The sequence below is a fragment of the Choloepus didactylus genome, chromosome X (genome assembly GCF_015220235.1).
Source record: "Choloepus didactylus isolate mChoDid1 chromosome X, mChoDid1.pri, whole genome shotgun sequence".
Lineage (NCBI taxonomy): Eukaryota > Metazoa > Chordata > Mammalia > Pilosa > Megalonychidae > Choloepus > Choloepus didactylus.
This window is the reverse complement of record NC_051334.1, coordinates 23611583-23627241: the sequence shown is the minus strand read 5'-3', so window position 1 is coordinate 23627241 and position 15659 is coordinate 23611583. Positions and strand designations below refer to the sequence as shown.

At 38.3% G+C, this 15659-nt stretch overlaps 1 protein-coding gene across 2 annotated transcripts in view; it reads right to left on the bottom strand.

Annotated features, from left to right (window-relative positions):
* POLA1 (DNA polymerase alpha 1, catalytic subunit) overlaps positions 1-15659 on the bottom strand; it is a 353204-nt gene that overhangs the window by 324031 nt on the left and 13514 nt on the right. The gene's annotated exons all lie outside the window — the stretch shown is intronic.

Below are 15659 nucleotides of genomic sequence, written 5' to 3'. Positions count from 1 at the left end.
AGGCACAAAAAGAGAAATATTATATGCTACCACTAATGTGAACTTTGAAAAACGTAAAACAAATGGCTTATAATGTAGAATGTAGGGGAACTAGCAATAGAGAGCAATTAAGGAAGGGGGAACAATAATCCAAGAAGAACAGATAAGCTATTTAACGTTCTGGGGATGCCCAGGAATGACTATGGTCTGTTAATTTCTGATGGATATAGTAGGAGCAAGTTCACAGAAATGTTGCTATATTAGGTAACTTTCTTGGGGTAAAGTAGGAACATGTTGGAAGTTAAGCAGTTATCTTAGGTTAGTTGTCTTTTTCTTACTCCCTTGTTATGGTCTCTTTGAAATGTTCTTTTATTGTATGTTTGTTTTCTTTTAACTTTTTTTCATACAGTTGATTTAAAAAAGAAGGGAAAGTTAAAAAAAAAAAAAAGAAAAAAGAAAAACAAGGAAAAAAAAAGATGTAGTGCCCCCTTGAGGAGCCTGTGGAGAACGCCTACCCCACCTCCATGGTTGCTAACATGACCACAGACATAGGGGACTGGTGGTTTGATGGGTTGAGCCCTCTACCACAGGTTTTACCCTTGGGAAGACGGTTGCTGCAAAGGAGAGGCTAGGCCTCCCTATGGTTGTGCCTAAGAGCCTCCTCCTGAATGCCTCTTTGTTGCTCAGATGTGGCCCTGTCTCTCTAGCTAAGCCAACTTGAAAGGTGAAATCACTGCCCTCCCCCCTACGTGGGATCAGACACCCAGGGGAGTGAATCTCCCTGGCAACGTGGAATATGACTCCCGGGGAGGAATGTAGACCTGGCATCGTGGGACGGAGAACATCTTCTTGACCAAAAGGGGGATGTGAAAGGAAATGAAATAAGCTTCAGTGGCAGAGAGATTCCAAAAGGAGCCGAGAGGTCACTCTGGTGGGCACTCTTATGCACACTTTAGACAACCCTTTTTAGGTTCTAAAGAATTGGGGTAGCTGGTGGTGGATACCTGAAACTATCAAACTACAACCCAGAACCCATGAATCTCGAAGACAGTTGTATAAAAAGGTAGCTTATGAGGGGTGACAATGGGATTGGGAAAGCCATAAGGACCACACTCCACTTTGTCTAGTTTATGGATGGATGAGTAGAAAAATAGGGGAAGGAAACAAACAGACAAAGGTACCCAGTGTTCTTTTTTACTTCAACTGCTCTTTTTTACTCTAATTATTATTCTTGTTATTTTTGTGTGTGTGCTAATGAAGGTGTCAGGGATTGATTTGGGTGATGAATGTACAACTATGTAATGGTACTGTAAACAATCGAAAGTACGATTTGTTTTGTTTGACTGCGTGGTATGTGAATATATCTCAATAAAATGAAGATTAAAAAAAAAAGACCAAAAAAAAAAAAAAAAAAAAATGATGATGAGGATGTAGAAAAACATGAATATTGTACATTTTTGGTGGGAATATAAAATGGTACAGCTGCTGTGAAGAACTGTTTAGTGGTTCCTCAGAAAGTTAAGTATAGAATTACCAAATGACCCGGCAATCCCACTGCTAGATATATACCCAAAAGAAACTGAAAACAACTCAGATACGTGTACAGCAATGCTTACAGCAGCATTATTCTCAATAGCCAAAAGGTGAAACAACCTGAGTGTCCATCAACAGCTGAATGGATAAATAAAATGTGGTGTGTGTCACACACACACAAATGGAATATTATTCAGCCACAAAATGAATGAAATTCTGATATATCCTATAACATGGATAAACTTTGAAGACATCATATTGAATGAAATAAGCCAGACATTAGAGGATATTGCATGATTCCATCTATATGACATACCAAGGAGATGCAAATTCATAGAGAAAGTAGATTACAGGTTACCAGGGCTGGGGGTGAAGGAATGAAGAGTTACTGCTTAATGGATAGAGTTTCTGTCTGGGGTGATGAAAAAGTTTTGGTAACGGACAGTGGTGATGGTAGTACAACATTGTGAAAGTAATTAATACTACTCAATTGTACACTTAAAAGTGGTGAAAATGGGAAGTTCTGAGTTATATATATGTTACCACAATAAAAAGTTTTAGAAAAATTTATAATTTATCCTTGTTCTTAGGAAATGTACAAGGCAGTATTAAATGTTCAAGGAGCTTGATGCATATAACCTACACTCAAGTGTTCAGAAAATGGATTGATAGATGGATCGATAGACAGAATGATATGTCAGATGTGGCAAAATGTTAAAATTGGTGGATCTGGGCATCTAGGGGGACAGAGGTATGTTGAAGTTCTCTATATGGGGCTTGTATTATTTTTGTAACTATCTTCTAAGTTTTAAAGTATTTCAAAATAAAAACTTTTTAAAAAATGAAAGAAAGATGAAATACCAGTTAAATATCAGGATGAGTTACTAACTCTAATTGTTTAAATGCTATTGTTAGTGTGAATAAAAAGCTAAAACAAAAAGGTTGGTTTTTTGAGTTATGTTTTCCCTTCAGAAATAAAAAGATTGAACTAGGGGATCAGTCTAATAGCCTTCATGAGGTCATCTCTTTAGCACTATAGTAATTCTGACAGGAACATTGAATTATGAAGAAATCGGGGTACCAGTTATGATTACTATAGCATCCTGCTTTCCATTTTATTTATGAGGAACAGTAACCAGACACAATATGCCGTATCAACACTAAATAGCATGGAGACATCTGCTCATTAAAGAACAACTTTTGCCATATGTTTTCTCTTATGGCCATGTGTAAATCACCTATAAACATTTCTAATACTGTAAACTTTACTCTAGTTTCCCAGAGCAGTCTCTATCTCAGAAAACCTAGAATGAATAACTAAAATAGTATGGTAGTGACACATGAATAGACAGATCAGATGAAACAGAAAATAAAGTCCAGGAAAAAAAGACCCAATTACTTACGAATATTTAGCATGTAATAAAGGTGGCATCTCATATCACTGGGGAATAATTGACTTTTTAATTAATGTTGGCGCCCTATTTGGAAAAAAAGTAAACCAGAATAAACAGCAAATGGATCAGAAATCTAAACAGGAAAAAAAAGAGCCTATACTAATATTTAAAAAACAGGCAAATTCCATTTGATGCTGAAGGACTACAGAATGTTTAGGATTGATCGCATAGATCCAGAAATAGATAGCATAATGCTGTGTGATGGTAGCACGGTATTGTAAGTACACTGAACAAAGATGTCTGTGAGTAAAGCTGAAAGAGGTGGAATAGGAGAATGTATGACACCAGAGGTAACGATAGATGATAAAGACTGGGACTGTATAACGTGGCAAAAACTGGAGTGGCCAATGACTGTTACTAAATATACAAATATAAAAATGTTTTTGCATGTGGGAAAGCAAATGAATGTCAACCATGTAGAAATTTGAAAAAGGGATGGTATTCAGGAAAAAACATAATCAAAGCAAACTGGAGTCTATGGTCAACAGTAACATTGTAATATACCTCCATTAAATGTAACAAAGGCAATATGCCATTGCTAAATTTATATGAGAAAGGGATATAGGGGAGTAATATGGGATTCTTGGTAGTGGTGTTATTTGCTGTCCTTAGTAGTATATTGTATTGTATGACACGTTATTTTTCTTTTTAACATTTTTTCTTATTGCTAAAAAAAAAAAAAAAAAAAAAAAAAAAAATTTTCTTGTAGTAATCAGTATGTTCAAATGCTGATTGTAGTGATAAATGTACAACTTTATGATGATACCATGAACAACTGATTGTACACTGTGGATAAATGTATGGTATGTGAATATAAGTCTATAAAATTGTAGGAAAATATATATATAGGAGTAAAAGTGTTGGAGAAAACATGGTGAGAGCAATGATGCCTCACCAATATGGACTAACTACAATGTGTAAACTCAGAATTGAATCTTAGAACATAGCCTAACGTGGATACAATAATTGTAATAGTACCTAGATTGTAGGCTCTTACAGCAGTTAACTCTATCCCTGAATTGTAAGGCCTATCTCTAAACTTTGAGATGCTGATCCCCTAGCGTATGTTGTCACAAACATTGGGACTGGTGGTTTGATGTGCTGAGCCCTTGAGCATGGGACCTTGCCCTTATGAAGCTCATTACCACAAAGGAGAGTCTAAAGTTGTATGTAATGGTGCCTAAGAGTCTCCCCCTGAGTACCTCTTTGTTGCTCAGATGTGGCCCTCTCTCTCTCTAACTGAGCCATCTCGACAGGTGAACTCGCTGCCCTCCCCCCTACGTGGGACCCGACTCCCAGGGGTGTAAATCTCCCTGGCAACGCAGAGTATGACTCCCGGGGATGAATGTAGACCCGGCATCGTGGGACTGAGAGTATCTTCTTGACCAAAAGGGGGATGCAAAATGAGACGAAATGGTTTCAGTGGCTGAGAGATTCCAAATGGAGTCGAGAGGTCACTCTGGTGGACATTCTTATGCACTATATAGATAACACCTCTTAGGCTTTAATGTATTGGAATAGCTAGAAGTAAATACCTGACACTACCAAACTCCAACCCAGCAGCCTGGACTCCTGAAGACAATTATATAATAATGTAGATTACAAGGGGTGACAGTGTGATTTTGAGGACCTTGTGGATCACACCCCCTTTATCTAGTGTATGGATGAGTGGAGGAATGGGGATAAAAACTAAAGGACAAATGGGGTGGGATGGGGGGATGATTTGGGTGTTTTTTTTTTCACTTTTATTTTTATTCTTGTTCTGGTTCTTTCTGATGTAAGGAAAATGTTCAGAGATAGATTGTGGTGATGAACGTATAACTATGTTATCATACTGTGGACAGTGGATTGCATATCATGGATGATTGTATGATGTGTGAATGTATTTCAATAAAACTGAATTAAAAAAAAAAAAAAACAGGCAAATTCTTTAATAATCTGGGTGTAGGGAAAGTCTTTCTATAATCCAAAATCCATTTGCAATAAAAGAAAAGATTGATAAATTCAGCTATACCCAAAATCATTTAAAAAGAAAAACTGGAAGAAGATATTTACAATATATAACAAACTAAAGGACCAATTTCTCTCTTAAGAAAAGACACCAAAAACCCAGAAGGAAAAGGAGCAATAAACAGGAACAGACAATGCCCATAAAAAGGTATATAAACAGCTATTAGCTTTATGGAAAGATACTCAACTTCATGTATAAGAGAAATACAAATGAAAACCACACTGAGATATCAATTCTCACATCAGACTGGCAAAACTCTCAACACTGTTCATGGGAGTGTAAAATGGGACAACCTCCATAGAGAAGAATTTGGCAGTATCTAATAAAACTTCTTTGTGTGCATTTATTCTTTGAGCCAGCAATTTCACTTCTAGAAATTTCACCTGATGAACACTACATACAGAGTTATTCAATGTGGCATTATTTGTAATAGCAATGTCCATCCAAGGAAACTGGTTGAACGAACTATGGTACATCTATACACTCAAATAAAACAGAGCTGTATAAAAATAAATAAGAGAGGTGGGGCAAGATGGCAGCATAGGGAGGTGTGGAATTTAGTTAGTCCTCTGGAACAACTAGCATATATCCAAGAACAACTAGTAAACAGTCTGGAACAACTACTGGGGGACATCTGTGACCAGACAAACATCATATACCAGTCTGGAATGGATGGAACAACTGAGATACCAGCATAAGAACTGTAAGTAGAGCTCCCCAAACTGCGGAGTTGGGGCCCCTCCCCCACTGGCAAGGCTGAGTTGGAAGACTTCCTTGTGGGAAAAAAAAAGCTGTCTACTAAGAGGAAGGGAAGGTAGCTCAACCAAGCTCCAACTGCAGTTTTAATTAACGAATCTGGACTACTAAACACAAGCTATGAGCACAGATAAACCTGGAGCAAACAGGAGAGGAACCAGAGATTCTCCGGGCACAGAAGAGGTGGTGCTGACAGAAAAAAAAAACATAAATAAGTAAAAACAGAGGCTTCTGGAATCAGCTGAGCTCAAGATACTGGAAAAGGGCCGTGTCCCAAGAAAAGGAGCACAAAGAACTGGGACCAACTCCAGCTCTTGACTGATATCTGGGGTGCTGGGGGCTGGCTCTGAAAAGGGGATTTCTTTCTTTATCCTTTTTATTCTCTCAGTCTAAGTAGCTCATTAGAGAAAGTCTCAGGCACTTTCAATTGTCAGTGCTGACCCAGGCAAGGGTGGGGTTAAGATAGTCAGAGTCAAAGGAAGAAATCAAGTGTAGGAGACAATTCTCTAAGGACTTATCTTCCCTAAGAAAGGGGGGAAGCTGGGCCCAGTTTAAGTGGCTGCTCTCCCTCAGAGAACTCAGACCCGAAGGCCTGGGGGTGGGGGGGGGACACAAATAGCTTAAGCTTGGCTCCTGACACTCTCAGCCCCTGGCAGGGACAGGGTCTACTGAGAATTAAAGGCAACACACCTCTTTACGCCAGTGGGGAGCTGCATGCTGACAAGCGCCACCTGCTGAGCAGGATAGGAAAAGCACAGAGTCTAGAGGCCTCACAAGAAAATCTGACAACTTTCTGGGTCTCACCCTCAGAGAAACCTGATACTGAAACCCTCTTCTGAGACCTGAGCACCTCTGGTCTGGGAAAATCTGATTTGGGGTAATCAAGGAAACCAGATGCCTAGACAACAAAAAATTACAAAACACACTAGAAAAAATGAAGACATGGCCCAAAGGAACAAACTTACACTTCAAAGGAGATACAGGATTTGAAACAACTAATTAAAGATCTTAAAACAAATATGCTAAACCAATTCAAAAATCAAATCAGAGGCTTGAGCAAGATGGCAGCATAGAGAGGAGTGGAAGCTAAGTAGTCCCCCTGGAACAACTACAAAAAACCAGAAACAACTAGTAAATAATCCAGAATAACTGCAGGGGGACAAACGAGACCATCCACTCATCATACATCAACCTGAATTGGGAGGAATGCCCAAGATCACAGCATAAAATCTGTAAGTAAAACCTGCAGATCCAAGTCGTGAGACCCCCTCCCCCATAGCCTGAGCTGCAAAGCCTCGTGGTGCCAGAGAGAAGCTCCCTCCCAGCAAGCGAATATAGCTCAGCTGAGCTCCAACTGGGGTTTTAAGTAGCAAGTGTGAACTGCTCACTACAGGTACGAATCCCCAAAAAACAGACAGAGGCTTTGGGTGACCACTGACCTTGGAGAGCCAGAGGGTCGCCTTGGACTAGGTCTGAAGGGGACTATCTGTTTCTTTTTCGGCTCAGTGGAGAAAGCCCCAGCCATTTTCAGTTCCCAGGGCTGTGATTCAGAGAAGGGTGAAGACAGCACAAGCAGAGAGAGAGACCATTGAAATGCTAATGACCTCCCCCTAGGGGGTCTATCTTCTCGGAGAGGAAAGGGGTGGGGCCCTTTCCATTCAGAACCAGACCCCAGAGCCTGGGGGAACACGGCCATACCTCCTCACACCAGTCAAGAATTACAGGCTAACAGGTGCCACCTGCTGGGCAGAAAAGCACAGTGACCTGAGGCATCACAGGGTGGAGCAATTTTCTAAGACACACCCTCAGGGAAACCAGATACTGAATATTTCTTCCCTCTGGGACCTGAGCCTGTTCTGGTCTGGGAAAACCTGATTTGGATAACTAAGGAAACCATGCCTAGACAACAGAAACTTACAACCTACACTAAGAAAAACAAAGTTATGGCCCAGTCAAAGGAACAAACGTACACTTCAACTGAGATACAGGAATTTAAACAACTAATGCTAAATCAATTGAAAAAGTTTAGAGAAGATATTGCAAAAGAGATAGAGGCTGTAAAGAAAACATTGGGCATACATAAGGCAGAAATCGAAAGTTCAAAAAAACAACTAGTAGAATCTATGGAAATGAAAGGCACAACACAAGAGATGAAAGACACAATGGAAACATACAACAGCAGATCTCAAGAGGCAGAAGAAAACACTCAGGAACTGGAGAACAAAACACCTGAAAGCCTACACGCAAAGGAGCAGATGGAGAAAAGAATGAAAAAATATGAGCAACGTCTCCGGGAACTCAAGGATGAAACAAAGTACAATAATGTACATATCACTGGTGTCCCACAAGGAGAAGAGAAGGGAAAAGGGGCAGAAACAATAATAGAAGAAATAATTAATGAAAATTTCCCATCTCTTATGAAAGACATAAAATTACAGATCCAAGAAGTACAGCGTACTCCAAACAGATGAGATCTGAATAGGCCTACGCCAAGACACTTAACAATCAGATTATCAAATGTCAAAGACAAAGAGAGAATCCTGAAAGCAGCAAGAGAAAAGCGATCCATCACATACAAAGGAAGCTTAATAAGACTATGTGCGGATCTCTCAGCAGAAACCATGCAGGCAAGGAAGTGGTGTGATATATTTAAGATACTGAAAGAGAAAAACCGCCAACCAAGAATCCTATATCCAGCAAAGCTGTCCTTCAAATATGAGGGAGAGCTCAAAATATTTTCTGACAAACAGACAATGAGATAAAATGTACAAATATGTTCTTTTACGAGGGAGAACAAGCAATGTCAACCTTGCAAGGTGTTAAAAATGGGGAGGCATTGGGGGAGGGATGCAATCAACATAAACTAGAGACTGTAACTAATAGAATCATTGTATTATGCTTCCTTTAATGTAACAAAGGTGATATACCAAGGTAAATGCAGATAAGAGGCAGGGATAGGGGAGGCATGTTAGACACTTGACATTGGTGGTATTGTCTGATTCTTTACTCCACTTTGATTTAAGGTTATTTTTCTTTTGCTGCTTCCTAGCTGTAATTTTTTTTCCTCTTTCTTTTGCCTCTCTACCTTCTTTGACTCTCCCTCCTGCCTTGTGGAAGAAATGTAGATGCCCTTATATAGATAGTGGTGAAGGTGGTGAACACATAAATATATGACCATACAGAGAACCATCGATAGTTTACTTAGGATGGAATGTATGGTGAGTGAACAAAACCATATAAAAAAAAAATGGGTTGATGACAAAACCTCGAGGGCAATATACTGAACGAAATAAGCCAGACACATAAGGACAAATATTGCAGGGTCTCACTGATAGGAACTAATTATAATATGTAAACTCATAGACATGAAATATAAGGTACCAAGATATAGGACGAGGCTTAAGAATGGGGAGCAGTTGCTTAGTATGAGCAGAATGCTCAACTAGGATGAACTTAAATGTTTGGAAATGAACAGACATGTCGGTAGCAAGATGTGAGAATAACTAACAGTGCCGAATGGCGTGTCAATGAGGTGGAAAGGGGAAGCTAAGAGTCATATATGTCACCAGAAGGAAAGTTGGAGGTCAAAAGATGGGAATGTATAAAACTGAATCCTATGGTGGGCAATGTCCATGATCAACTGTACAAATACTAGAAATCATTTCCATGAACCAGAACAAATGTATGACAATACAGTTAGAAGTTAATAATAGAGGGGCATATAGGGAAGAAATATATACCTATTGCAAACTATATACTACAGTTAGTAATATTTCAACATTTTTTCATAAACAGTAACAAATGTACTATACCAACACTATGAGTCAACAATTGAGGGGGGTTGGTTAGGGATAGGGGAGGATTCGAGTTTCCTTTCCTTTTTTTCTTTTTTCATCTTTCACTTTATTTCTTGTCTGGAGTAATGAAAAGTTTCTAAAAATTGAACAAAAATTAAGTGTGGTGATGGATGCACAGCTGTATGAGGGTACCCAGGGGCAAGCGATTGTACACTTTGGTTCTTTGGATAATTGTATGGTATCTGAACAATCCCAATAAAAATTAAAAAGGAAAAAAAAATCAAATCAATAAGTTGAGGGAAGAAATGGCAAAAGAGATGAAGGATATAAAGAAGACATTGGGTGAACGTAAGAACTTGAAAATTTGAAAAAAGAATTGGCAGGACTTATGGGAATGAAAGGCACAATAGAAGAGATGAAAAATACAACAGAGACATACAAGAGCAGATGTGAAAAGGCAGAAGAAAGGATTCAGGAACTAAAGGACAGATTATCTGAAATCCTACACAAAAAAAGAACAGATGGGGAAAAGAATGGAAAAATATGATCAGGGTCTCAGGGAACTGAATGACATGAAGTGCATGAATATATGTGTCATGGGTGTCCCAGAAGAAGAAGAGAAGGGAAAGGGGGCAGAAAGAATAATGGAGGAAATAATCACTGAAAATTTTCCATCTCTTATGAAAGACATAAAGCGCAGCATACCTCTAACAGAATTGATCCGAATAGACTGACTCCAAGATACATAACAATCAGATTATCAAATGTCAAAGAGAAAGAGAGAATTCTGGAAGCAGCAAGAGAAAAGTGATCCATCACATACAAAGGAACCTCTATAAGACTATGTGCAGATTGCTCAGTAGAAACCATGGAGGGAAGAAGGCAGTGGCATGATATATTTAAAATACTGAAATAGAAAAACTGCCAACCAAGAATCCTATATCCAGTAAAACTGTCCTTCAAAAATGAGGGAGAGTTTAAAATATTTTCGGACAGACACTGAGACTTTGTGAACAAGACACCTGCTCTACAAGAAATATTACAGGGAGCACTACAGGCAGACAGGAAAACACAGGAGAGAGAGGCTTGGAGAAGAGAATAGAAATGAAGACTGTAAGTAAGAGTAAAAAGACAGAGAGAGAGAGAAAGAGAAAATAAAAATAAGATATGACATATAAAATCCAAAAGACAAAATGGTAGACAGTAGACATTACATTGAGTGAAATTAGCCAGAAACAAAAGGATAGATACTCTATGGACTCACTAACATGAACTAACATTGAAGAGTGAAATTTGAGAGTTTAAATTGAGAACACAGATTGTCAGGGGGTAGAAAGAAGTTAGAAAATGGACATTTGATGCTGAAGGAGTATATAAGGTTCAACAGGATTGATTATACAGATCCACAAATGGATAGCATAATACTGTGTGATGGTAGCACAATATTGTAAGTACTCTAAACAAAGATGAGTGTGAGTATGGTTGAAAGTGGAAGGCTAGGGGCACGTATGACACCAGAAGGAAAGATAGAAGATAAAGACTGGGACTGTATAACTTAGCGAAACCTAGAGTGGTCAATGATGGTGACTAAATATACAAATACAAGAATGTTTTTAAAAGAGGGAGAACAAATGAATGTCAACATTGCAAGGTGTTGAAAATTCGATGGTATAGGAGAAAAATAGAATCAGTGCAAACTAGAGTCTATAGTTAACAGTAACACTGTAAGATGCTTCCATTAATTGTAACAAAGGCAATATACCAAATCTAAACGTCTATAAGAGGAGGATATAAGGGAGTGATATGGGATTCTTGGTGGTGGTGCTGCTGTCTGATCTTTTCACTGTATTTTACTTTATTTTTATTTTTCTTCTATCTTTTATATTTTTATTCTTCATTTTTTTCCTCCTTTTCCTCTTTCTTTGTGGAGGAAATGGAAATGCCCTCATACAGATTGTGGTGGTGAATGCCTAATTATGTGACTATACCAGGAATCATTGATTGTTCTTAGAATGGATTGTATGGTGTGTGAATAAAACTTAAAAAAATAAACAGAGGGATACAAGTGTGGGAGAAAATGTGGAGAGAAGGATGTACCTATTCCCTGTCGGTAGGGAAGTAGAATGGGACAGTCCATCTGGAGGCCAGTGTGGTGGTTCCACAGGAAGCTAACTATGGGGTTGCCATACAGTCCTGCAACCCCGTTACTGAGTATATACGTGGCAGAACTGAGAGCAGGAACATGAATGGACATTGCACAATGATGTTTATGGTGGCAGTATTCATGATTCACAATGGGTGGAGGTGACTTAAGGGTACATCCACTGATAAATGGTATGGTGAACTATGGTGTATACACAAAATGGAATATTGAGCAGTGGTAAGAAGAAATGAAGTTGTGAGGTATGCAACTAGGTGAATGGACCTTGAGGACAGTATGTTGAGTGAAATAAGCCAGAATCGAAAAGACAAACATTAGAACTCCTCACTACTATGAACTAACTATAATGTGCAAAATCTGAGAACTGAATCTAAGAGAAGGGAAAGGTTTATGGTAAAGGTTCCTACATTGTAAGCTCTTACAGCAGTCACATCTACTCATGAGTTTTAATGGTTATTTCTAAATTCTGAGATGCTGAGCTGTTTGTGTATAACCTAGTCGGTCCCTGTAACTTTGGGTATCTGTGTGATACCTGAGACTCAGAGCCAGAGTTTGCCAGATATGAACGTCAGCATTACCCCATAGAGCAAATGTTAAAGAAGCATAAAAAGAGATCAGACTTTAATTAGAGATATGAACAAAATGGACTTGGGTAGGACTAAGGTAAATGAGTCTAAAGAGAAAAGAATGATATTGACTATGTTTTAAAACTTCGACTTCTGTGTGAGACGAAAGGAAGACAAGTTTATTTGGTGGAAAATCTATATTTTCTGTAGCATGCTTTATAATGTAACTTGTATGGTCAATTTACTCAAACACCGTAATTACATGGAACCTTAAATGGGGGTGAGATCTGGTTGGTTTGTACAGGTTAGCATGAAACCCCAATACATCCCAGAGTAATTTGAGCAGAGAATAAAAAGTATTTGCAATGTCCCCTTAAGGGACTGGGAAAAAATGTAGAAATATTAAACTTCCCCACGTGGGGAATTCCTGATATTCTCGCAAGCATTGGGGACTACCATTGTGGTAGGCCAATCCGTCAATCTTGGGGCTTGCCCTTGTGAAGCTTGTTACTGCAAAAAAGAGACTAAGCCTACTTATAGTTGTGCCTAAGAGTCACCCCTAGAGAACCTCTTTTGTTGCTCAGATGTGGCCTCTCTCGCCAAGCCAACACTGCAGGTAAACTCACTGCCCTCCCCCCTACATGGGATATGACTCTCAGGAGTGTAACTCTTCCTGGCAACATGGGACATGACTCCTGGGGATGAGCCTGGACCCGGCATTGTGAGATTGAGAAAGCCTTTTTGTACCAAAAAGGGGAAGAGAAATGAAACAAAATAAAGTTTCAGTGGCTGAGAGATTTGATATGGAATCCTGAGGTCATTCTAGAGGTTATTCTTATAGAATATAGATATCCCTTTTCAGTTTTTAGTGTATTAGAATAGCTAGAAGGAAATATCTGAAACTGTTGAACTGCAATCCAGTATCCTTGATTCTTGAAAATGATAGCTTATAATTATATAGCTTATACAGGATGACTGTGTGATTGTGAAAACCTTGTGGCCCATGCTCCCTTTATCCAGTGCATGGGCAGATGAGTAGAAAGAAGGGACAAAAAGTATAAGAAGAATAGGGAGGGAAAAGGAGTATGAGATGTTTTGAGTGTTCTTTTATTTGTATTTGTATTTCTTGGAGTAATGAAAAAGTTCAAAAAATTGATTGCAGTAAAAATTGAGGACTGATGGTTTGGTGTGCCCAGCCCTCTATCTTGGAAATTGCCCTTATGAAGCTCATTACTGCAAAGGAGAGGCTAAACCTGCTTATAATTGTGCCTAAGAGTCTCCCCCTGAGTGCCTCTTTGTTGCTCAGATGTGGACCTCTCTCTCTAGCTAAGCCAACATGACAGGTGAACTCAGTGCCCTCCCCACTATGTGGGACCTGACTCCCAGGGGTGTAAATCTCCCTGGCAACGCAAGGCTATGACTCCCGGGGATGAATCCGGACCCAGCATCATGATATTGAGAACATCTTCTTGACCAAAAGGGGGATGTGAAATGAAAGAAAATAAAGTTTCACTGGCTGAGAGATTTCAAATGGAGTCGAGAGGTCACTCTGATGGACATTCTTACGTACTATATAGATGTATACAGATACATTTAGGCTTTAATGTATTGGAATAGCTAGAAGTAAATACCTGAAACTCTCAAACTCCAACCCAGTAGCCTTGACTCTTGAAGATGATTGTATAACAATGTATATTACAAGGGGTGACAGTGTGATTGTGAAAACCTTGTGGATCGCACTCCCTTTATCCAGTGTGTGGATGGATGAGTAGAAAAATGGGGATAAAAACTAAATGAAAAAATATGGTGGGATGGGGGTGATGATTTGGGTGTTCTTTTGTACTTTTATTTTTTATTCTTACTCTGATTTTTTCTGGTGTAAGGAAAATGTTCAAAAATAGATTGGGGTGATGGATGCATAACTATATGATGGTACTGTGAACAGTTGATTGTATAACATGGATGACTGTATGGTATGTGAATACATCTCAATGAAACTGAATTTATTTAAAAAATTGATTGTGGTGTTGAATGCATAACTATATGATGATACTGTGAACTGATTGTACACTTTGTTTTTCTTTTTTTTTAACTTTTTCTCTTTTTTTAAATCAACTGTATGAAAAAAAAAATTAAAAAAAAAAAAAACATACAATAAAAGAACATTTCAAAGAGACCATAACAAGGGAGTAAGAAAAAGACAACTAACACTTTGGATGATTTTATGGTATATGAGTATATCTCAATAAAATTGCTTATAAATAAATAAATAAAGTACTCAAAGTGATCTACAAATTCAATGCCATCCCTATCAAAATTCCAAAAGCCTTTTTTACAGAAATGGAAAAGATGAGCCTTTAATTCATATGAAATTGCAAGGACCTCAAGTAATGAGAACAGAGTTGGAGGACTCATACTTCCTGATTTCAAAACTTACTATAAAGCTTCAGCAATTGAAAGTGTGAAAACAAAACAAAACATGTGATAACTGCATAAGGATAGACATATATACCAATGGAATAGATATGAGAGTCCAGAAATAAACTCACACATCTATGGCCAATTGATTTTCAATAAAGGTGTCAATACCATTCAATGGGGGGAAAATAGTCTCTTCAATAAATGGTGCTGGGAAAACTTGATTTCAACATGCAAAAGAATGAAGTTTGACAACAACCTCACACCGTATACAAAAGTTAACTGAAAATGAATCAACAACCTAAATATAAGAGCCAAAACCAAAACCCTTAGAAGAAAGCATAGGGGAAATCTTCAGGAACTTGTAGTCAACAATGGATTCTTTTTATTCTATGGGTGGGTAATTTTGGTTTGTTTGTTTTTTGTTTGTTTGTTTGTTTGTTTTTGCAATGGATTATTAGCTATGACACCAAAAGCAGGAGCATCAAAAGAAAACAGATAAACTGACTCCATCAAAATTAAAAATTTTTGCACATCAAAGGGCATTATCAAGAAGGTGAAAAAACATCTAGAGAATGGGAGAAAATAGCTGCAAATCATATATCTGTTACAGATAAAATCCAGAATATATAAAGAATTCCTACAACTCAACAACAAAGACAACCAATTTAAAAATGGGCAAAAGTCATGACCAGACATTTCTCAAAAAAAGATATAAAATGGCCAATAAGCACATGAAAAGATGCACAACATCATGAGTAATTAGGGAAATGCAAATCAAAAGCACAATGCCACTTCGCAGGTAATAGGATGGTTATTATTAAAAAATTGGAAAATAAGTGTTGCCAAGCATGTGAGAAATTAGAACCCTCGCACACTATTGGTGGGAATGTAAAATGGTGCAGCTGCTTTGCAAAACAGTGTGGAGGTATCTCAGAAAGTTGAACATGAAATTACTGTATGACCCAGTAATTCAACTTCTAG